The sequence below is a fragment of the Triticum dicoccoides genome, chromosome 3A (assembly GCF_002162155.2).
Source record: "Triticum dicoccoides isolate Atlit2015 ecotype Zavitan chromosome 3A, WEW_v2.0, whole genome shotgun sequence".
NCBI lineage: Eukaryota > Viridiplantae > Streptophyta > Magnoliopsida > Poales > Poaceae > Triticum > Triticum dicoccoides.
In genome coordinates, this window is record NC_041384.1 from 636,336,656 (window position 1) to 636,362,326 (window position 25,671).

Genomic DNA, 25,671 nt, shown 5'->3' on the forward strand with positions numbered 1-25,671 from the left:
GCTTTGCCAAACGTTCATAACGTCTGCATTTGCTCCTGCAATAGGTCAGTCACCTAGCGGTGCATTGATAACCCACAAGTATAGGGGATCGCAACAGTTTTCGAGGGTAGAGTATTCAACCCAAATTTATTGATTCGACACAAGGGGAGCCAAAGAATATTCTCAAGTATTAGCAGCTGAGTTGTCAATTCAACCACACCTGGAAACTTAATATCTGCAGAAAAGTATTTAGTAGCAAAGTAATATGATAGTAGTGGTAACGGTAGCAAAAGTAATGTTTTTGGTATTTTGTAGTGATGATAGCAATAGCAACGGAAAAGTAAATAAGCGAAGAACAATATATGGAAAGCTCGTAGGCAATGAATCGATGATGGAGAATTATGCCGAATGCGGTTCATCATGTAACAATCATAACCTAGGGTGACACAAAACTAGCTCCAGTTCATCAATGTAATGTAGGCATGTATTCCGAATATAGTCACACGTGCTTATGGAAAAGAACTTGCATGACATCTTTTGTCCTACCCTCCCATGGCAGCGGGGTCCTATTGGAAACTAAGGGATATTAAGGCCTCCTTTTAATAGAGTACCGGAACAAAGCATTAGCACATAGTGAATACATGAACTTCTCAAACTATGGTCATCACCAGTAAGTATCCTGATTATTGTCACTTCGGGGTTAACGGATCATAACACATAATAGGTGACTATAGACTTGCAAGATAGGATCAAGAACTCTCATATATTGATGAAAACAAAATAGGTTCAGATCTAAAATCATGGCACTCGGGCCCTAGTGACAAGCATTAAGCATAGCAAAGTCATAGCAACATCAATCTCAGAACATAGTGGATACTAGGGATCAAACCCTAACAAAACTAACTCGATTACATGATAGATCCCATCCAACCCATCACCGTCCAGCAAGCCTACGATGGAATTACTCACGCACGGCGGTGAGCATCATGAAATTGGTGATGGAGGATGGTGGATGATGACGATGGCGACTGATTCCCCTCTCCGAAGCCCCGAACGGACTCTAGATCAGCCCTCCCGAGAGGTTTTAGGGCTTGGCGGCGGCTCCGTATCGTAAAACGTGATGAATTCTTCTCTCTGATTTTTTTCTCCCTGAAAGCAAATATATAGAGTTGGAGTTGAGGTCGAAGGAACTCCAGGGGGCCCACGAGGTAGGGGGGCGCACCCTAGGGTGGCAGGCGCGCCCCCACCCTCGTGGACAGGTGGTGGGCCCCCTGGCCTTCATCTTTTGCAAGGATTTTTTATTATTTTCGAAAAGTTGTTCCGTGAAGTTTCAGGTCATTTCGAGAACTTAAAACAACGTCAGTCCGAGTTAGTTCCATTCAAATCATGCAAGTTAGAGTCCAAAACAAGGGCAAAAGTGTTTGGAAAAGTAGATACGATAGAGACGTATCAACTCCCCCAAGCTCAACCCTTGCTTGTCCTCAAGTAATTCAGTTGATAAACTGAAAGTGATAAAGAAAAACTTTTACAAACTCTGTTTGCTCTTGTTGTTGTAAATATGTAAAGCCAGCGTTCAAGTTTTCAGCAAAGATTATAACTAACCACATTCACAATAACTCTTAGGTCTCAAGCTTACTCATATCAATGGCATAATCAACTAGCGAGCAATAATAATAAATCTCGGATGACAACACTTTCTCAAAACAATCATAATATGATATAACAAGATGGTATCTCGCTAGCCCTTTCTGAGACCACAAAACATAAATGCAGAGCACCTTTAAAGATCAAGGACTGACTAGACATTGTAATTCATGGTAAAAGAGATCCAGTCAATTCATACTCAATGTAAACCAACAGTATTGAATGCAAATGACAGAGGTGCTCTCGAGCGGGTGCTTTTTAATAAGAGGAGGATGACTCATCATAAATGTAAATAGATAGGCCCTTCGCAGAGGGAAGCGGGGATTTGTAGAGGTGCCAGAGCTCGGTTTTGAAATAGAGGTGAATAATATTTTGAGTGGTATACTTTCATTGTCAACATAACAACCAAGAGATGGCAATATCTTCCATGCTACACACATTATAGGCGGTTCCTAAACAGAATGGTAAAGTTTATACTCCCCCTTCCACCAACAAGCATCAATCCATGGCTTGCTCGAAACAACGAGTGCCTCCAACTAACAAGAGTCCCAGGGGGAGTTTTGTTTGCAATTATTTTGATTTAGTTTGCATAAAGCATGGGACTGGGCATCCCGGTGACCAGCCACTTTCTCGTGAGTGAGGAGCGGAGTCCACTCCTCTTGAGAATAACCCGCCTAACATGGAAGATACGGACAGCCCTAGTTGATACATGAGCTATTCGAGCATACAAAACAGGATATTTATTTGAAGGTTTAGAGTTTGGCACATACAATTTTACTTGGAACGGCAGGTAGATACCGTATATAGGTAGGTATGGTGGACTCATATGGAATAACTTTGGGGTTTATGGAGTTGGATGCACAAGCAGTATTCCTGCTTAGTACAGGTGAAGGCTAGCAAAAGACTGGGAAGCGACCAACTAGAGAGCGACAACAGTCATGAACATGCATTAAAGTTAATCAACACCGAATGCAAGCATGAGTAGGATATAATCCACCATGAACATAAATATCGTGAAGGCTATGTTGATTTTGTTTCAACAACATGCGTGAACATGCGCCAAGTCAAGTCACTTAAATCATTCAGAGGAGGATACCACCCTATCATACCACATCACAACCATTTTAATAGCATGTTGGCATGCAAGGTAAACCATTATAACTCATAGCTAATCAAGCATGGCACAAGAACTATGATCTCTAGTTGTCATTGCAAACATGTTTATTCATAATAGGCTGAATGAGGAACGATGAACTAATCATATTTAGAAGAAAAAAAGAGGTCGAGTTCATACTAGCTTTTCTCATCTCAATAAGTTCGTCATATAATCATCATTATTGCCTTTCACTTGCACGACTCAACAATGTGAATAATAATAGTGCGCGTGCATTGGACTAAGCTGGAATCTGCAAGCATTCAATAAACAGGAGAAGACAAGGCAATATGGGCTCTTTTGTCAGATCAACAATAATGCATATAAGAGCCACTTCAACAATTTAATTATGGTCTTCTCCTATCGACCCCCAAAGAAAAGAAATAAAACTATTTACACGGGAGAGCTCCCAACAAGTAAAAGAAGAACATGAAATCTTTTTGGGTTTTCGTTTTAATTACTACTACAAGCATGGAAAGTAAACTAATTAAAAGCTACGACTATTTTTTTTGTTTTCCTTAAGGTTTATTAAACACACAAGAAGAAAGCATAAAAAGGAAAATAAACTAGCATGGATGATACAATGAAACAGTATGAGCACCAACATCTAGCAATGAGTGTGTGAACATAAATGTAATGTCGGTGGGAAATACGTACTCCCCCAAGCTTAGGCTTTTGGCCTAAGTTGGTATATGGCCACGGCTGGCCTGGCGGATATCCATAATAGTAGTTGGGGTCGTACTGAGATGCAGCGGCTATCGCCTTCTGAGCTGCAGCATGGCGACGAGCGGCCTCCGCCCTCCTCTCGTACTCATCTGCCTCCTCTCTAGTAATAACATATCTTACTCTTGCCTGATAATCAAAGAAGGTAGGAGCAGGGAGAGTAATATGGACAGCACAGCGTCTGTCAAATATTAAACGATACTAGAGAGGTGATTCATTCCTCTCGACAAACTGGTGGTGAACCATAGCATTAAAGTCTAGGTAAGCGGGGGGTAATTCAATATCATCTTCGCGTATGGCTACACCAAGAAAATTAGCTATGCGGGTTGCATAATTTCCACCAAAGAAATCTCCATTAAATCTATTAAGATGCAACCTACGTGCAACAATGGCTCCCAACTTATAAGATTTATCTCCTAACACGACACTCCTAAGAATACTGCGGTCAGGGACACACATGTGACATGCCTCATCTTTACCATTAATGCATCTACCTATGAAGAGAGAAAAATAATGTATAGCAGGAAAGTGAATGCTCCCTATGGTAGCTTGTGTTATATCTCTAGATTCTCCCACAGTTATACTAGCAAGAAAATCTCTAAATTCAGATTTGCGAGGATCCCTGATACTACCTGAGGGAGTCTTGGATTAGGGGGTGTTCGGATAGTCGAACTATACCTTCAGCTGGACTTCTGGACTATGAAGATACAAGATTGAAGACTCCGTCCCGTGTCCGGAAGGGACTTTCCTTGGCGTGGAAGGCAAGCTTGGCGATACGGATGTTCAGATCTCCTACCATTGTAACCGACTCTATGTAACCCTAACCCTCTCCAGTGTCTATATAAACCGGGGGGTTTTAGTCCGTAGGACGACATACACATCAACAATCATACCATAGGCTAGCTTCTAGGGTTTAGCCTCTCTGATCTCGTGGTAGATCTACTCTTGTACTACCCATATCATCAATATTAATCAAGCAGGACGTAGGGTTTTACCTCCGTCGAGAGGGCCCGAACCTGGGTAAAACTTTGTGTCCCTTGCCTCCTGTTACCATCCGGCCTAGACGCACAGTTCGGGACCCCCTACCCAAGATCCGCCGGTTTTGACACCGACATTGGTGCTTTCATTGAGAGTTCCTCTATGCCGTCGCCGTCAGGCCCGATGGCTCCTACGATCATCAATGGCGATGCAGTCCAGGGTGAGACCTTCCTCCCCGGACAGATCTTCGTCTTTGGCAGCTTCGCACTGCGGGCCAATTCACTTTGCCATCTAGAGCAGATCGAAAGCTACGCCCCTGGCCGTCAGGTCAGATTTAGAAGTTTATACTACATGGCTCACATCCGCGGGGACTTGATCTTCGACGGATTCGAGCCACTGCCAAGCGCGTTGCACTGTCACGACGAGCATGATCTAGCTCTGTCGCCGAACAGTGCCCTGGAGGCCGCACCCGCATCGGCTCCGACCCTTAGTCCGGAGCCAACTGCGCCGATCGAGGATAGGCGGTTGGACGCCGCCTCGGGGGCTGCGATCCCAACATTGGTTGAGCCGAACACCAGCCCCGTATTCTGCGGGACTCGTGACTCCAAGGAGCCGGACTCCTCTCCGGACTCCGAGCCCTCCATGCCCTGCCAATCAAATCCGATTGGGCGCCGATCATGGAGTTCACTACCGCAGACATCTTTCAGCACTCGCCTTTTGGCGATATCCTGAAGTCACTGAAGTCTCTCTCTTTATCAGGAGAGCCCTGGCCGGACTACGGTCAGCAAGGTTGGAGTACGGATGATGAAGAAATTCAAAGCCCACCCACCATCCACTTTGTAGCCACTGTCGACGATTTAACCGACATGCTCGACTTTGACTCCGAAGACATCGACGGTATGGATGCCGATGAAGGAGACAATGAAGAACTAGCGCCTGTTGGGCCCTGGAACGCCACCTCGTCATATGACGTATACACGGTGGACGCACCAAAAGATGATGACGAGGAGCGAAAGGACGCACCGAAGGCCTATTCCCTCGAAAAGCAGTCAAAACGGCGACACAAGCGCCGCCCCAAATCCCGCCTCGACAGGAATAGCGATCACACAGACCCAGCGCTGGAGCAGGGCGAACCGCTGCCGAACAACAGCAATCCGGATATTCAAACCGAACAAACAAATCCTATCAGGGATAATGGTCCGGACGACATAACGCCGGATAGGCACCCGGAGCATCAGAATGCCCGCGAAAGGCTCGTTGCCACCGCAAGGAGCCTTAAAAAGCATAAGCGAAGGCTCAAGGCCATGCAAAACAAACTCCAGTTCAGATGGAGTAAAATACTTAATACATCAGCAATGTACGGCGACGATCGCCCCTCAAAGAGCTACCCAAAGCGGAAGCTGCTACCCGAATTCGATGAGGAGGCCTCCAACCCCCCACAACCAAATATCAAAGCAATCACCTGGTCGGATAGATGACCCCTCTATCAACACAGAACGGCATACAATGCCGCTCACAATACAACACGCGACCCACGCGAGGGCTCGCACCCAAAGGGCGGCGCAACAAGATCCATCTATGGACCACGCAAGCGCGCCCCAGCATACAATGCAACACAACAAGCATCAGAACAACGCGGTACACCTAGTTATAGGGGTGCCGCACACCCCCTATGTTTCACCGATGAGGTGCTGGACCATGAATATCTAGAGGGATTCAAGCCCATAAACATAGAGGCATACGATGGGACAACAGACCCTGGGGTTTGGATTGAGGACTATATCCTTCATATCCATATGGCTTGAGGAGATGATCTCCACGCCATCAAATAGTTACCCCTCAAGCTCAAAGGGCCAGCTCGTCACTGGCTCAAAGGCCTCCCCGAAAGCTCCATTGGAAGTTGGGAAGAGCTCAAAGACGCCTTTCAGGCAAATTTTCAAGGAACTTATGTCCGACCTCCGGATGCGGACGATTTGAGTCATATAACTCAACAGCCCGGAGAGTCAGCCCGAAAGCTTTGGAATAGGTTTCTCACTAAAAAGAACCAAATTGTCCACTGTCCGGACGCCGAAGCCTTGGCAGCTTTGAAGCATAGCGTCCGTGACGAATGGCTCGCCAGACACCTCGGCCAAAATAAGCCGAGAACGATGGCCGCATTAACAAACCTCATGACCCGCTTTTGCGCCGGTGAGGACAACTGGCTAGCCAGATGCAGCACCAGCGACCCCCGTACATCTAAAGTTAGAGATGGAAACGGGAAATCACGGCGCAACAGCAATAGAAAACGCCGGAATAAAGAAGACAGCACGAAGGGCACGGAAGTAAATGCCGGATTCAAAAGCTCCCGGCCAGGTCAAAAGCCTCCCACTAAAGGCACCAGGGATGAACCATCCAGCCTCAACAAAATTCTGGACTAGGTATGTCAGATACATAGTACCCCTAGCAATCCCGCTAATCATACCCACAGAGAATGTTGGGTCTTCAAGCAGTCCGGCAAGCTCAACGCCGTACACAAGGGGGAGGATACACCAAGTGAAGATGAGGACGAGCCTCCCACGCAAGACACTGGGGAACAACAGAAATTCCCACCAGAAGTCAAAACAGTAAACGTACTACACATGATCAACGGAAAAAACAATGCGGCACCCCCAGGAAAATATACCCAGGTGCATGTCACCGCGAAGTCCTGCCAATGGTCGTCTCAACCGATCATTTTCGACCATCGCGATTACTCAGCAAGTATCCGACACGCAGGATGGGTTGCCTTGGTATTAGACCCAGTAATTGGCGGATATCACTTCACACGAGTCTTGATGGACGGCGGCAGCAGCCTAAACCTAATATACTAGGATACAATCCGCGGGATGGGGTTAGACCCAACACAAATTTGCCATAGCAATACTACCTTTAAAGGAGTAACGCCAGGCCCAGGGGCTCGTTGCACGGGCTCCCTCCTACTACAAGTTACATTCGGCTCCCCCGATAACTTCCGTAGCAAGCATTTAACCTTACACATCACTCCGTTTCAAAGTGGCTATCAAGCACTGCTCGGGTGCGAAGCTTTCGCTCGCTTTAATGCAATACCACACTACGCCTCCCTCACACTCAAGATGCCCGGTCCACGTGGCATCATTTCAGTGCACAGAAATATCAAGCGATCTCTGCGCGCCGAAGAGAGTGAGGCTGCCTTGGCAGCCACACACTAAATGCGCCCGGACTAGCCAAAGCGCCCCATAGGTCGTCAAGACCTCAGACACAACTAATCGAGTTCGGCGCCGCCACTTATACCGAATAAATGGTCACACCCCTATTTACAAGGGGCTCAATGCGCGCAGACATGTGGCCATTCCTCCTCATTTTAAATTATGCATAGTTTCTTTAATTATCTTTTTTGCATGACAACCTTTTTCATCTAAATTCCTCTCTTTTACAGACGATCATCGTGCCACACCCGTCCAGGATACGACACAACAGAGACACAGGCGCAGACGTGCAGTAGGGACCCGCTCCAAGGATTCTTTTTAAATTAAGACCCTGCGTAAACCTTTTTTTACTGTCTCTTGTTGATACATATCCACCGTTGAGAAGGATGCTGACGTCTTGGCATGTGGCCACGCCAGACCAATGCACGTACCTGGACATAAGGGGTTTCTTACGAAGGCCATTATTTAGGCCCGGTTTATACCACAAAGACCAAATACCTTAGGGAGTGTTCGGCGTCGCGAGTTTGGCCCTATATGCATCAGCTCCGAATCATTGTCTTTGGTCAAATGTTGGGTTTGCCCGGCTCCTGTGTTTTGGTGCCTTATGTTCCGCTTTACCGGCTAAGGTAGCACCAGGAGAACTACTGCGATTGTGCCCTGGTTCATCCGGACGAGCACCTCAGTACAGGAAGCCGAAAACTGACTGTCATCATCTAGCGCGAGACTGGTCAACCACTCGATGACCCATGGGAATGTTAGAATTCCTCCGCCTTAACGAAGGGCCGCTTTCCGGCCAGGCATATACGCACCCCGGGATCGGGAGGGTGCGGAGCCACCAGGGGCTATCTAGTAGCCCCACTGTCAAACTCCTATGGCTAAGTGAAAGTGTTAAAGCATTATAGTCTGGTTGCCTCGCTCGCTCCGCTATCACCTCCTTAATAGGACCAAGACGTTGGGTTAAGTGTGAACACATGTTTCTTCGAACACCTCCGCATTATATGCGTGGGGATTGAAGCCGACGACTACAATCTTTCAGGTTATACACATGTATACATAAACGACTGCCCAGGAGGCATCAGATTACTTTCAGGCAAAATTATAAAAGTAGCCTTATGAAAATTTATAAAAGCATTTCGCTTACAATGAGATTACATGCCACTCAAACATAATATTTTTTGAGCATTGGGTCTCTATCAAACGAGCACCCTCAAGAACTTCCTCAAAGTAGTGCTCAGCAGCCCTTCGACCTATGGCCGAGTCCTGCACTGCAATAGTGGTAGCATCCATCTCTGCCCAGTATGCTTTAGCACGGGCAAAGGCCATTCATGCACCTTCTATACACGCCGACCTCTTCATCGCATTAAAGCACGGCACCACATCAAGGAACTGCTGCACCAAGCCAAAATAGCTGTTCGGTTTTAGCCTTTCCGGCCATAGCTGATCCACAACAGACCTCATGGCGAGTTCGGACAACCTATTCAGTTCGGCCCATTCGGCTAGTTGGTCAGACAACGAAAGTGGACACTCGGGAGAATGGAATTGTGTCCAAAATAGCTGGTCCACTTCACGGTCCGTCTGACCCTTGAAGTACTTGGCCGCATCAGCAGCGCTCGCCGCCAAATCCATATACGCATCCTTCAAACTCCACAGCCGATCTAGAGGGGCATACCGTGGATCTCCAAACTTCCTCTGCAGCATAAAGGATTTCCCGGCTACAATATCTCCGGCTTCCCGCAGCTCCTCCTTTGCCCTCATAGCAAAGCGGAGGTCTTTTCCCGTTGCAGCAGCCTTCTCAAGGTCCGATGCCTTCGCCTGGTTTTCCTTTTCAAGAGCCCAGCAACGGTCGATGGCGGCTTTTAATTCTACGGCCATATTGGCCATCTTATCCCGGCTGTCGCCATGCGCGGCCTTCTCGGCTCGCAACTCTTCGGCCGCCTTCAAAGCAGCCGCATTACCCAATCTCGCTTGTTCCTTGGCTCGGGCAAGTTCCGCCCGCAAGGCTTCAACAGTTGCAGCTACATCTGCATTAATAACATGTTAAATATACTGGCTTCATGCTTCTCTTACTATGTGGCGTTTACCAGATAATAACACCTACCCTGTGCCTCGTCAAGCCTTTTGTTAACAAGCTCGATGTCGGCGTCTGCCGCATCCAACTGCCGTTTTAAACGGGCAAACTCGCTAGTCCGGCTAGCCACCGGAGCTTCCATCACCTGCTCATAAAAGCAGTATGGTTACTACCTGGGATTATGATCCTCTGATCGTTGTCGTTCCCAACGACAACCAGAGTCTCAAGGGCTACTATCTACACAGGGCACACTTAGCATGTGCAAGACTATCATACATTATTTTACGTACCTCAAAACCTGTCAGTAGACACATAAAAGCTTTATGCAATCCACTTTCGGCGGACAAGATTCTCTCCATCACTGTATTCATCAGCACACGGTGTTCATCTGAGATGGCCGCTCGCCCCACCAACTCCCTCAGAACATCCAACCGCACACTAGACGGTGACGGACTCGTTTGTCTGCTCTCTTCGGGAGCCGAACACTGGGAACGTCGGGGGTCGACGGGATTATCTTCTGGCCTCGCCAGACTCGGAGAGGCCCTTTGGGACGACACTTCAGGGTCGCCCGCTTCCGGAGCGGAGGAGTCTGGAGGAGGCGTTTCGCTCTCCATCATCTCTGGAAGAAGATCCCCCGAAGACGAGCTCATTTGAGAGGGGCTAAGGCCTGAACTGCAAAGATACATGCAGTGGTTATCTTCTCAGAAGAAAAGACGACATATCTGTACTATTAAGGTATTTTGGGTCACTTACGACTCGTGGGAGAATTGATCCCCCCGCGGACTTTGTGCGGCAACCGCACCCCCCGGGGTAGGACCCTCTGTGGGAGACTTCTTCTCCCGTTTCGAAGCTTCGGCTTCTGAATCCCCAGACACAATCCTTTTCCTCTTCTGGTCATCTTCCTTCATGGAGACGCTCGCTCCCTCGGCTAGAGCGGCCAGCGTTTGGGGCCCGCGAACGCCCGCATTTTCCTTCAAGGGCTCCGGGCAAGGTGCGGTCTGGAGCATCTTTTCCAATATCGGATTTTCCAAAACCTCAGGGAGGGGGGCCGAGCACCGAATCAACTTCGCCTTTGTTAGCCAGTCCTGGTCAAAAAGCGAACTCTCAGAAATAACTTCGCATCAAAGGAGAGGTAGTACGCTCGGTCAGAAGATGCCTTACCTATTCGGCAGCACGGTTGCTACTCAGGCCCACGTCCTCGGTAATTTCCGGACACTCCACTTGAGGTCCGAAGAACAACTTGTACATCTCCTCGTGCGTCAGGCCGAGGAAATTTTGAATGGCACGCGGTCCCTCGGGATTGAACTCCCACAAGCGAAGAGGCCGGCGTTTGCAAGGCTGGACTTGACGAACCATCATAACTTGTGTTACCGCGACCAAACTGAAATCTCCATTAAAGAGATCTTGAATGCGGCTTTGCAGTATAGGCACGTCCTTGGCCGGACCCCAGCTCAATCCTCTGCTAATCTATGACATCAGTGGTGGTGGAGGGCCGGGCGAAAGACAGGGGCGGCCGCCCACTTGGCACTTCTAGGAGCCGTGATGTAGAACCACTCCTGTTGCCATAATTTAGACACCTCTGGAATGGAACCTTTGGGCCATGCAGCTCCCGCCATCTTGTTTATTGAGGCGCCTCCACACTCCGCATGTTGCCCCTCGATCATCCTCGGTTTTACTTCAAAGATCTTGAGCCATAGGCCAAAGTGAGGGGTAACCCGGAGGAAGGCCTCACACACAACAATAAATGTCGTGATATGAAGAAAGGAGTCCGGAGCTAGATCATGGAAATCTAGCCCATAGTAAAACATCAAGCCCCTGACAAAAGGATCCAATGCAAGGCCTAGACCTCGGAGGAAGTGGGAGACGAACACGACGCTCTCGTTGGGTTCGGGGGAGGGGACGGCCTGCCCCCGAGGAGGCAGCCGATGCAGAATCTCGGGGGTCAGATATCTGGCCTCCCTCAACTTTTTGACGTCTTCTTCTGTGACGGAAGAAGGCACCCATCGGCCTTGAAGGCCAGATCCAGACATGACTGAAGGTTCGGAGCACCTGACCTGAACTTTGGGTGTTTGAGCTTGAGGTGGGGGAAGGATTCGATTGAGCACAGGAGGGAAAAATAAAAGGCCTCGTCCCTTTATAAAGAGGGTGGATATCGAGCGTCCTCTCCATGTCCGTTTGGACTTGCCTATGATCTAGGAGTCCTAAGAAGCGGTTGGGTTACCCACGCCCGTATTGATGAGAATCCCAGAATAAGGGGACACAATCTCTGCTTTGACAAGATGTGCCAAGGAAACCACCTCGCGTGACGCGCTGAGGTGGGATAATGAAAGGACTCGGATAAAGGCTTGGCCGTGGTGTGTCACACTATGGAATACGTCAGCGGATTAGATTTGTGTAAATATTATTCTCTCTGTGGCAATATGTGGAAAACTTATTTTGCAGAGCCGGACACTATCTTTGTGAATCTTCTATAAAGTACTTGGAGGAGGAACCCGCCTTGCAATGCCGAAGACAATCTGCGCGTCGGACTCGTCGTCATTGAAGCCTGGTTTAGGGGCTACTGAGGGAGTCCTGGATTAGGGGGTGTTCGGATAGTCGAGCTATACCTTCAGCCGGACTTCTAGACTATGAAGATACAAGATTGAAGACTCCGTCCCGTGTCCGGAAGGGACTTTCCTTGGCGTGGAAGGCAAGCTTGGTGATACGGATGTTCAGATCTCCTACCATTGTAACCGACTCTATGTAACCCTAACCCTCTCCGGTGTCTATATAAACCGGGGGGTTTTAGTCCATAGGACGACATACACATCAACAATCATACCATAGGCTAGCTTCTAGGGTTTAGCCTCTCTGATCTCGTGTTAGATCTACTCTTGTACTACCCATATCATCAATATTAATCAAGCAGGACGTAGGCTTTTACCTCCATCGAGAGGGCCCGAACCTGGCTAAAACTTCGTGTCCCTTGCCTCCTGTTACCATCCTGCCTAGACGCACAGTTCGGGACCCCCTACCCGAGATCCGCCGGTTTTGACACCGACACTACCCCATTGTGGAAGTTTGCAAGCAGTGGTAAAAACCTCTAAGTCCATAGTGTATGAATTTTCATAAAGATCAAACAGGACAGTTGGAGAATTACATGAAGATGAAAATTCAAACCTCCTCACAAAGGAACTAGTGAGATAATGATACTGGCTGCACTTCTCTTCCTCGAAGCTCACAAGATCAGCGTTACGCAAATATGCGTTAAATTCTTCCTTAATTCTCGCTCGATCCATAAAGTTTTCAGAAGGCCACTCACAAGGACGCACTGGAGCGTCTCTTGGTGGCTCTTCATCAGCATCACGCATTGCAAGCCTGGGTCCTTGCTTCCTTGAAGAACCACCTTGGAACATTTTCCTAAGCATATTTCTTCCTCTGAAAAATTTCTAAAATTTTTAGTAACTTCAAAATAAAAGTAAACCAAACTCAATAATATTGATAGCAACTACTCCTACAAGTGCCTAGAGCCTATATCATCCATCAAAGCTACTTTTGACCATATAAATTTGACATGCAAGCTCAAGAACAAGGTCACCTAAGTAGCATGAATTTGCAATGAATAAAGCACTAGAACAAAAACTAATTGGACCAATGGAGGAGTCACATACCAAGGAACAATCTCCCCAAGTAGTTTTGTGAGAGGTGCTTTGAGCAAGGAGATCGAAAATGGCAGCAAGATGAGCTAGAACTCGTGCTTGAGCTGGATATTCGTGTTTGTGAGAGGAAGAAGGAGTGTGTGGGTGAAAGGATAAGTGGAGGAGGGCCACCATGGGCCCACGAGGCAGGGGGCGCGCCCTGGGGGGTAGGGCGCGCCCTCCACCCTCGTGGCTAGGTGGATGACCCCCCTGCTGTGTTCTCAGTGCCAAGTATTCTCAAATATTCTAGAAAAAATCATATTTAAATTTCAGGGCATTTGCAGAACTTTTTATTTTTGGGGTATTTTTATATTACACGGATAATCAGATAACAGATAGAAAAGTACTATTTTTATTTTATTTAATATAAATAACAGAAACTAAAAGGAGGGTACAAAAGGTTGTGCCTTCTAGTTTCATCCATCTCATGCTCATCAAAAGGAATCCACTAACAAGGTTGATCAAGTCTTGTTAACGAACTCATTCCGAATAACATGGAACCAGAGAAATTTTGAATAACACTATGTTACCTCAACGGGGATATGCACATCCCCCATAATAAGAATATCATATTTCTTCTTGACAGTAGGAAGAGGAAATTCAAAACCTCCAAATATAATCAATGGGATTTTTCCAATAGAGTTGATACTATGAACTTGAGGTTGTTTCCTCGGAAAGTGTACCGTATGCTCATTACCATTAACATGAAAAGTGACATTGCCTTTAGTGCAATCAATAACATCCCCTGCAGTATTCAAAAAGGGTCTTCCAAGAATAATATACATACTATCGTCCTTGCGAATATCAAGAATAACAAAGTCCGTTAAAATAGTAACGTTCGCAACTACAACAGGCACATCCTCACAAATACCGACAGGTATAGCAGTTGATTTATCAGCCATTTGCAAAGATATTTCAGTAGGTGTCAACTTATTCAAATCAAGTCTACGATATAAAGAGAGAGGCATAACACTAACACCGGCTCCAAGATCTCATAAAGCAGTTTTAACATAGTTTCTTTTAATGGAGCATGGTATAGTGGGTACTCCTGGATCTCCAAGTTTCTTTGGTATTCCACCCTTAAAAGTATAATTAGCAAGTATGGTGGAAATTTCAGCTTCCGGTATCTTTCTTTTATATGTAACAATGTCTTTCATATACTTAGCATAAGGGTTCATTTTGAGCATATCAGTTAATCGCATACGCAAAAAGATAGGTCTAATCATTTCAACAAAACGCTCAAAATCCTCATCATCCTTTTTCTTGGATGGTTTGGGAGGAAAAGGCATGGGTTTCTGAACCCATGGTTCTCTTTCTTTACCATGTTTCCTAGCAACAAAGTCTTTCTTATCATAACGTTGATTCTTTGATTGTGGGTTATCAAGATCAACAACAGGTTCAATTTCTATATCATTATCATTACTAGGTTGAGCATCATTATGAACATCATCATTAACATTATTACTAGACCCAGGTTCATTACCAGATTGAGTTTCAGCATCAGAGATAGAAATATCATTTGGATTCTCAGGTGGTTGAGCAATAGGTTCACTAGAAGCATGCAAAGTCCTAACATTTTTATTTTTCTTCCTTTTTGAAGGACTAGGTGCATCTATATTATTTCTATGAGAATCTTGCTCAATTCTCTTAGGGTGGCCTTCAGGATACAAAGGTTCCTGAGTCATTGTACCACATCTAGTCATAACTCTAACAAAATTATCATTATTCTTACTATTGAATTCATTGAGCAAATCATTTTGAGCCTTAAGTACGTGTTCTACTTGAGTGGTAACCATAAAAGCATGTTTACTAATAAGTTTAAGTTCACCTTTAACATTAGCCATATAATCACCCAAGTGTTCAAGCGTATCGGAATTATATTTCAATTGTCTACCAAAATAAGCATTAAAGTTTTCTTGTTTAACAATGAAATTGTCAAACTCATCTAAGCATGGGCTAGCAAACTTAGTAAATGGGATTTCAGCTTTATCATATCTATAAAGGGAATTTACCTTTACTACCTATGTCGGGTTATTAAGACCATATGTTTCTTCAACATGCGGTAAATTAAGACCATGTATTTCTTCAATAGGAGGTAAATTCTTAACATCTTCAGCTTTAATACCTTTTTCTTTCATAGATTTCTTTGCCTCTTGCATATCTTTAGGACTGAGAAATAGAATACCCCTCTTCTTCGGAGTTGGTTTAGGAATAGGCTCCGGAATTGGCTCCGGAGCTGGCTCAGGAAATGTCCAATTATTTTCATTTGTCAACATATTGTTCCATAGAATTTCAGCTGCATCTGGTGTTCTTTCCCTGAAAACAGAACCAGCAGAACTATCCAGGTAATCTCTGGAGGCATCGGTTAGTCCATTATAAAGGATATCAAGTATTTCATTTTTCTTAAGAGGATGATCAGGCAAAGCATTAAGTAACTTGAGAAGCCTCCCCCAAGCTTGTGGGAGACTCTCTTCTTCAATTTGCACAAAATTATATATATCCCTTAAAGCAGTTTGTTTCTTATGAGCAGGGAAATATTTAGCAGAGAAGTAATAAATCATATCCTGGGGACTACGCACACAACCAGGATTAAGAGAATTAAACCATATCTTAGCATCACCCTTTAATGAGAACGTAAATATTTTAAGGATATAAAAGTAACGAGTTCTCTCATCGGTAGTGAACAGGGTGGCTATATCATTTAATTTAGTAAGATGTGCCACAACAGTTTCAGATTCATAGCCATGAAAAGGATCAGATTCAACCAAAGTAATTATATCAGGGTCAACAGAGAATTCATAATCCTTATCAGTAACACAGATAGGTGAAGTAGCAAAAGCAGGGTCAGGTTTCATCCTAGCATTTAGAGATTGCGTATTCCATTTAGCTAATAACCTCTTGAGTTCGTATCTCTCTTTGCAAGCTAAAATAGCTAAAGAAGCTTCTTTATCAAAAACATAACCCTCAGGAATAATAGGTGAGTCTTCATCATCACTTTCATAAATATTGTCAGATTCAATATTTTTATTCTCTCTAGCCCTAGCAAGTTGTTCATCAAGAAATTCACCAAGTGGCACAGTAGTATCAAGCATAGAAGTAGTTTCATCATAAGTATCATGTATAGCAGAAGTGGCATCATCAATAACATGTGACATATCAGAACGAATAGCAGAAGCAGTTTTAGGTGTCGCAAGCTTACTCAGAACAAAAGGTGAATCAAGTGCAGAGCTAGATGACAGTTCCTTACCTCCCCTCGTAGTTGAGGGATAAATCTTGGTTTTTGGATCTCTCAAGTTCTTCATAATGATAAGCAGATATAAATCCAAAGTGACTCAAAGAATAGAGCTATGCTCCCCGGCAACAGCGCCAGAAAATAGTCTTGATAACCCACAAGTATAGGGGATCGCAACAGTTTTCGAAGGTAGAGTATTCAACCCAAATTTATTGATTCTACATAATGGGAGCCAAAGAATATTCTCAAGTATTAGCAGCTAAGTTGTCAATTCAACCACACCTGGAAACTTAATATCTGCAGCAAAGTAATATGATAGTAGTGGTAATGGTAGCAATAGGTAACAGTAGCAAAAGTAATGTTTTTGGTATTTTGTAGTGATGATAGCAATAGCAACGGAAAAGTAAATAAGAGAAGAACAATATATGGAAAGCTCGTAGGCAATGGATCGGTGATGGAGAATTATGCCGGATGCGGTTCATCATGTAACAATCATAACTTAGGGTGACACAGAACTAGCTCTAGTTCATCAATGTAATGTAGGCATGTATTCCGAATATAGTCATACATGCTTATGGAAAAGAACTTGCATGACATCTTTTGTCCTACCCTCCCGTGGCAGCGGGGTCCTATTGGAAACTAAGGGATATTAAGGCCTCCTTTTAATAGAGTACCGGAACAAAGCATTAGCACATAGTGAATACATGAACTCCTCAAACTATGGTCATCACCGGTAAGTATCCCAATTATTATCACTTCGGGGTTAACGGATCATAACACATAATAGGTGACTATAGACTTGCAAGATAGGATCAAGAACTCTCATATATTGATGAAAACATAATAGGTTCAGATCTGAAATCTTGGCACTTGGGCCCTAGTGACAAGCATTAAGCATAGCAAAGTCATAGCAACATCAATCTCAGAACATAGTGGATACTAGGGATCAAACCCTAACAAAACTAACTCGATTACATGATAGATCCCATCCAACCCATCACCGTCCAGCAAGCCTACGATGCAATTACTCACGCACAACGGTGAGCATCATGAAATTGGCGATGGAGGATGGTTGATGATGATGATGGCGACGGATTCCCCTCTCCGGAGCCCTGAACGGACTCCAGATCAGCCCTCTCGAGAGATTTAGGGCTTGGCGGGGGCTCCGTATCGTAAAACATGATGAATTCTTCTCTCTGATTTTTTTTCTCCTCGAAGGCAAATATATAAAGTTGGAGTTGAGGTCAGAGGAGCTCCATGGGGCCCACGAGGTAGGGGCACGCCCTAGGGGGCAGGCGCGCCCCCCACCCTCGTGGACAGGTGGTGGGCCCCCTGGCCTTCATCTTTTGCAAGGATTTTTTATTATTTCCGAAAAGTTGTTCCGTGAAGTTTTAGGTCATTCCGAGAACTTTTGTTTCTGCACATAAATAACACCATGGTAATTCTGCTGAAAACAGCACCAGTCCGGGTTAGTTCCATTCAAATCATGCAAGTTAAAGTCCAAAACAAGGGCAAAAATGTTTGGAAAAGTAGATACGACGGAGACGTATCATGCATCAAGAACATAATTCTTCTGTGCAGCAATGAGGATAATCCTTAGATCACGGATCCAATCCACATCATTGCTACTAACATCTTTCAATTTATTTTTCTCTAGGAACATATCAAAAATAAATGGGGAGCTAAAACGCAAGCTATTGATCTACAACATAGATATGCAAATACTATAAGGACTAAGTTCATGATAAATTAAAGTTCAATTAATCATATTACTTAAGAACTCCCACTTAGATAGACATCCCTCTAATTATCTAAGGGATCACATGATCAAAATCAACTAAACCATCTCCGATCATCACGTGAGATGGAGTAGTTTTCAATGGTGAACATCACTATGTTGATAATATCTACTATATGATTCACGCTCGACCATTCGGTCTCCAGTGTTCCGAGGCCATATCTGCATATGCTAGGCTCGTCAAGTTTAACTCGAGTATTCTGCGTGTGCAAAACTGGCTTGCACCCATTGTAGATGGACGTAGAGCTTATCACACCCGATCATCACATGGTGTCTCAGCACGACGAACTTTGGCAATGGTCCATACTCAGGGAGAACACTTCTATCTTGAAATTTAGTGAGAGATCATCTTATAATGCTACCGTCAATCAAAGCAAAATAAGATGCATAAAGGATAAACATCATATGCAATCAATATAAGTGATATGATATGGCCATCATCATCTTGTGCTTGTGATCTCCATCTCCGAAGCACCATCATGATCACCATCGTCACCAGCGCGACACCTTGATCTCCATCGTAGCATCGTTGTTGTCTCGCCAACTATTTCTTCTACGACTATTGCTACCGCTTAGTGATAAAGTAAAGCAATTACAGGGCGATTGCATTGCATATAATAAAGCGACAACCATATGGCTCCTGCCAGTTGCCGATAACTCCGTTAAAAACATGATCATCGCATACAATATATATAGAAACATGTCTTGACCATATCACATCACAACATGCCCTACAAAAACAAGTTAGACGTCCTCTACTTTGTTGTTGCAAGTTTTACGTGGCTGCTATGGGCTGAGCAAGAACCGTTCTTACCTACGCGTCAAAAACCACGATGATAGTTTGTCAAGTTAGTGTTATTTTAACCTTCTCAAGGACCGGGCATAGCCACACTTGGTTCAACTAAAGTTGGAGAAACTGACATCCGCTAGCCACCTGTGTGCAAAGCACATCGGTAGAACCAGTCTCGCGTAAGCGTACACGTAATGTCGGTCCGGGCCGCTTCATCCAACAATACCGCCGAACCAAAGTATGATATGTTGGTAAGCAGTATGACTTGTATCGCCCACAACTCACTTGTGTTCTACTCATGCATATAACATCTACGCATAAAACCTGGCTCGGATGCCACTGTTGGGTAACGTAGTAATTTCAAAAAAAAAATCCTACGCACACACACAAGATCATGGTGATCCATAGCAACGAGAGGGGAGAGTGTTGTCTACGTACCCTCGTAGAACGTAAGCGGAAGCGTTTATCAACGCGGTTGATGTAGTCGTACACCTTCACGATCCGTCCCGATCAAGTCCCGAATGTGCGGCACCTCCATGTTCAGCACACGTTCAACTCGATGACGTCCTCGCCTTCTCGATCCAGCAAGAGGGGCGAAGTAGTAGATGAGTTCCGGTAGCACGACGGCGTGGTGACGGTGTTGGTAAAGAACAATCTTCGCAGGGCTTCGCCTAAGCACTACGAAAACAATGACGGAGGATAAACTAGAAGGGACGGGGTTGCCGGCACACGGCTTGGTGTTTCTTGATCTGTCTTTGGTGCTAGCCCTGCCCCTCTATTTATATGTTGAGCCCTGGGGTCGAAACTTGGAGCAAAAGCCTCCTCAAAGTCGATTTTGCCCGAAAGGCAAGAGTCCCACTCGGACTCCAGGACCAAATGCCACAATCCTTGGCATCTGGCCCAAACGCCATGGGCCTCGGCGTCAGGCTTAGGGCCAGACGCCAGGGTCTCCGGCATTTGGCCCCCTGGCCTCCGCAAAACTCCTTTTGCACCGACTTATAGCCCCGTGGGCCTGACCCCTTGGCCTAACCATATCATCCAATATATGAATCTTTACCTACGGACCATTCCGGAGCTCCTCGTCATGTCCGTGATCTCATCCGGGACTCCGAACAACATTCGGTTACCAACATACATAACTCATAAATACTATATCGTCAAAGAATGTTTAAGCATGCGGACCCTACGGGTTCGAGAACTATGTAGACATGACCGAGACACTTCTCTGGTCAATAATCAATAGCGGAACCTGGATGCCCATATTGGCTCCTACATATTCTACGAAGATCTTTATCGGTCGAACCGCATAACAACATACGTTGTTCCCTTTGTCACCGGTATGTTACTTCCCCAAGATTTGATCGTCGGTATCTCAATACCTAGTTCAATCTCGTTACCGGCAAGTCTCTTTACTCGTTCTGCAATGCATCATCCCGCAACTAACTCATTAGTTACATTGCTTGCAAGGCTTATAGTGATGTGCATTACCGAGATGGCCCAGAGATACCTCTCCGACGATCGGAGTGACAAATCCTAATCTCGAAATACGCCAACTCAACAAGTACCGTCGGAGACACCTGTAGAGCACCTTTATAATCACCCAGTTACGTTGTGACATTTGGTAGCACACAAAGTGTTCCTCTGGTAAACGGGAGTTGCGTAATCTCATAGCCATAGGAACATGTATGAGTCATGAAGAAAGCAATAGCAACATACTAAACGATCAAGTGCTAAGCTAACAGAATGGGTCAAGTCAATCACATCATTCTCCTAATAATGTGATCCCGTTAATCAAATGACAACTCATGTCTATGGTTAGGAAACTTAACCATCTTTGATTAACGAGCTAGTCAAGTAGAGGCATACTAGTGACACTATGTTTGTCTATGTATTCACACATGTATTATGTTTCCGGTTAATACAATTCTAGCATGAATAATAAACATTTATCATGAAATAAGGAAATAAATAATAACTTTATTATTGCCTCTAGGGCATATTTCCTTCACCAGGGCCTCTATAAATAGGATTAGCCACCACAGTAGGAGACAACCAAGAGGACGACAAACAGAGAGAGCCTCAGCCATCTCAACTTGGACTAGATCCAACCCATCCTCACACCCACCAATCATAAGAACACCTCACCTCAGGAGGTTGTTCTTCCCCTTGTACTGTTCATCCTCAGCCCAAGAGGCAATCCACCACACCACACTGGAGTAGGGTATTACACCACAACGATGGCCCGGACCAGTATAAATCTTGTGTCCCTTGTGTTGCGAGTTCGTCGAGCTTGCCTTTGAGATTGTGGTGAGGTTGAGGGCACGAGTTGGTAGGGGGAGATCTTCGTGTGCACCCCAGTGTTCAAACCTTGAGGGTTTTGCCGGAACCCAAGATCCAAAATTTGGCGCGCCAGGTAGGGGTGCGCCGGAGTTTTCCTTCCGTAGATTCGCGCTCCACCATCTTCACGCCCATTCTCCATGGCTGGCGCCGCCTTTCTGGCTGGATCTACGGGTGCTCACAGTGATGCTTGGGGGCTCCGAGCCCTTGCTCCCGCCTTGCGGCAGGTGCAGCGGCCACTCGAGTTCAAGCCGGAGATGCCGCCGCGCTACAACGGCGCGGCAGACCCATCTGCTTTCCTGCTGGCGTATGAGGAGGCCGTCCTTAAGGCCGGGGGCGACGACAAGGTCATGGCCAACTGGCTTTCCATGGTCCTCACTGGTGCACCGCGCGCCTGGCTGCTCAACCTCCCCGGATCCATGGTGGCATCCTGGGAGGAGTTGCACGGCCTCTTTGCTGCGCGCTACGTGGCGCCTGCGCACCACGCAGTTGCGGCCTTCCTCAGCGGCTCACAAGCACCACCATCGGATCGTCACATCAAGCCGTTCTTTTGCTAGATCGACGCCACTTCCAAGCGCCCGGGGGCTCCGCCGGGCTGGGCCGCGCCCAAGGCCGACCTCACCTTCGACTCAGGGGATCATCCCGTCTCCACCGTCGGCTCGGGTGCGCTCCCAATGCTTTGCACGCCCACCATCTACCACGTGTCTGTCACCAAGACGCTCATCGATGGCGGCACCGGCCTCAACGTGCTCTTCGTCGAGGCCTTCAGCCTTCTTCACGTACCGCTCGAGCGGCTCCGCCCTAGCAAGCCTTTCTCGGGGGTTGGTGGAGGCTCCGCCCGCTCCCTGGGGCAGATCCGCCTCCCCGTGACCTTCGGCACGCGCGACAACTACCACACTGAGTTGGTCGACTTCGACATCACCCACATCGGCCTCCCGTACAACGCCATCCTCGGGTACCCGGCCCTGGCTCAGTTCATGGCGGCGACCCATCCGGCCTACAACCTCATGAAGATGCCCGGGAGCAAGGGTGTCCTCACAGTAGTTGGGGACACCAAGGAAGCCTTGATGACACTCAAGCTCTCCCTCAAGACCGCCGCGATAGCGCGGCCCGCCGACGCTGATGCCTCCAAGGCCAAGGGAGCCGCATCAACCAAGAAGAAGTAGTTTTCACTCAAGACAAGGCAGAAACCAAGCAAGTGCCAGTCGAGGAGGATGGGTCCTCGGGGGCAACCTTTACCATAGGCGCCAACCTTGAGCCTGATCAGGAGGAGGCACTAGTGAAGTTCTTGCGCGCAAACAAGGAAGTGTTCGCTTAGGAGCCCGATCAGCTGGTAGGGGTCCCAAGAGGGGTGATAGAGCACCACCTGAAGGTGTGCCCCAACGTACGCCCCGTAAAGCAGAGGGCGATGCGACAGTCCATGGAGAAGCAAGCTTTCATCGTCCAAGAGACCAGCAAGTTGGAAGCTGCGGGTGTCATTCGCGAGGTTCGGTACCCCGAGTGGCTAGCAAACCCCGTCGTCGTGCCCAAGAAAGGCAGGAAGGAGCGAATGTTCGTCGACTTCACCAACCTCAACAAGGCCTGCCCTCAAGATCCGTTCCCTCTTCCACGTATCGACCATATCATCGACTCCACTACCGAGTGCGACTTGTTGTGCTTCCTGGATGCATTCTCGGGATATCACCAGATCAAGATGGTGGTAGAAGATGTGGAGAAGACAGCCTTCCTGACCCCGTGTGGGGTGTACTGCTACACTTGCATGCCTTTCGGGCTGCGTAATGCAGGCGCAACCTTCCAGGGGCTCATGCACATCCCCTTGGGTCGGCATCTCGAGAGGAACGCTAAAGCCTACGTCAACGACATCATGGTGAAGTCTCGGGAGGCGAAGACCTTGATCCAAGACCTGGAGGAGACCTTTGAAAGCCTCTGCCAGGTGGACTTGCGACTCAACCCGGAGAAGTGCGTGTTTGGCGTCCCTTCTGACAAGCTGCTGGGCTTCCTTGTGTCCCACGGGGGGATCGAGGCCAACCCAGAGAAGGTCAACGCCATTGAAGACATGAGTCCACCACAAACCCTCAAGAAAATGCAGAAACTTGCTGGACGGGTGACTATGTTGGGACGCTTCATTTCCAGGCTGGGAGAGCGTGCCCTACCCTTCTTCAAGCTGATGAAGAATAAGGGCCCATTCGAGTGGACCCCGGAGACCGACCGAGCATTTTAAGACCTCAACAGATACCTAACCAGCCCTCCAGTGATGGTGGCGCCGTGACCTCTCGATCCCCTAGTGCTTTATATTGCCGCCACTCCCCACTCTGCCAGCGTGGATCTAGTGGCGGTTTGGGAAGAACACCAAGCCAAGGGCGCATCGCGCCGAGCTACGTGTGACGCCCCGAAACCGATGCGCCAGGTGTCTTCCAGTTATTCGCCGACGTTTCCATGTCTTTTGCTTGCGTGTTGCATTACATCATGTCATCATGTGCATTGCATCATCATGTTTTAAAAACTTGCATTCATCCGGGTTCTCCTCGTTCCTTCTCTTGTCCGTTCTGAGCCCAGACACACTGACACGCGCATGTGGCACGTCCGAAATATTATTTTCTAAGTGACTGGGAAATGCTCTCGAAATGGGATGAAAGTTGGCGTGCGGTGTTGTTTTGTTGTCAGTAGGCCGCCTGCCAAGTTTCATCGCATCCGGAGCTCGTTTGATAGCCCAACCGTTAAAGTATAGTGGCATTATAGTCGGTCAAATCGTCGGACGTTTTCGGTCACCGAAAACCCTGCCGGGCTGCATCTCTCCCCTCTTCTCTCAGCCCAACCCACTCTCCACAATCCACCTAGGCCCATGCCTACCCCTCTTTGCACAGTGCATCGGACCTCCCGCGCACGTCCGAAAGTTGTCCCGAACCCGACCCGGACAGTCGTTACCGTTGTGTCCGGATCATCCCCAAACATCTACAAAACGTCTCCGTTTTGTTAATTGGAATTCCTAACATATTTTTTTCTTGACCGCCCGATTACGATCGGAGGGACGAGGTAGCCCCTACCCAAAAATCCACATGCTATATATGTATCAGTCCAACCCTAAAATCAAGGAGAGTTGTCCCATCATTCCTCCTCGCCGCCGCCACACTCAAACCCCTGTCGTGGTTCTAAGTCTGACAGTAGTGTAGGGGGGTAAGTATGGAGAGGCAAGATCTTAGCTATGGAGAAGTTGTAAGCACGCAAGGTTTACGAGTTCAGGCCCTTCTCGGAGGAAGTAATAGCCCTACGTCTCGGAGCCCGGAGGCGGTCGACTGGATTATGCGTGTATGAATTACAGGGGTGCGAACCCTTGTCTCGGAGGAGGGGGGTGGCTTATATAGAGTGCGCCAGGACCCCAGCCAGCCCATGTTACAAAGGGTTCAATGTACATTAAGGCAGGGCGTTACTGGTAACGCTAGTAATAAAGTGCTATGATGACCATAAAAGCTACTTAATAACCGACCGTTAGCATGCGGAGTGCCTTTAGGTCTCCCGACTGTCGAGTGGCTTGGTCTTGGTCGAGTGGTTGCTTCTTGGTCGAGTATCTTCAAGTCTGTCGAGTGGAACACCTCCAAGTCGATTGAAAGATGATTTCTTCTGGAGATGTCCTTGGGTAGGTCAGTTTGGACAGGTCCATGCCCCTACCCTAGGTACATAGCTTCATCATTAGCCCCCGAATGGATCGAGGTTTGAGTGGGAAAGGGATTGAGCACTTTTCCGACTCATTTTTCATGCTGTGAGCATTTCTTGTTTCGGATCAATGAACCTGAACGATGGCAGCGACTTCCTTTCCAGTCACCTTGATCCATTCTTAGGTTTTTGTCGAGTGAGTTTCTTTACTTGAAAGGCTCCGAGTGACGGTGCGGAGGAGATCTTTGGTCTGACAAGTTGTTCCGCTGCCCGCAGATTTCGTGGGATCTGAATTTTGGGAAGCGCGCGGGACGGGGGAGGCCGCAGTAATCGGATGGGATAGAGCGGAGCCGCCTCGATCCCCGCGCCACCTTTTTCGCCACGTGTCGCACGCGCGATTGTTACGGGATTTGACAGAACCGCCTGGGCCTACCAGTC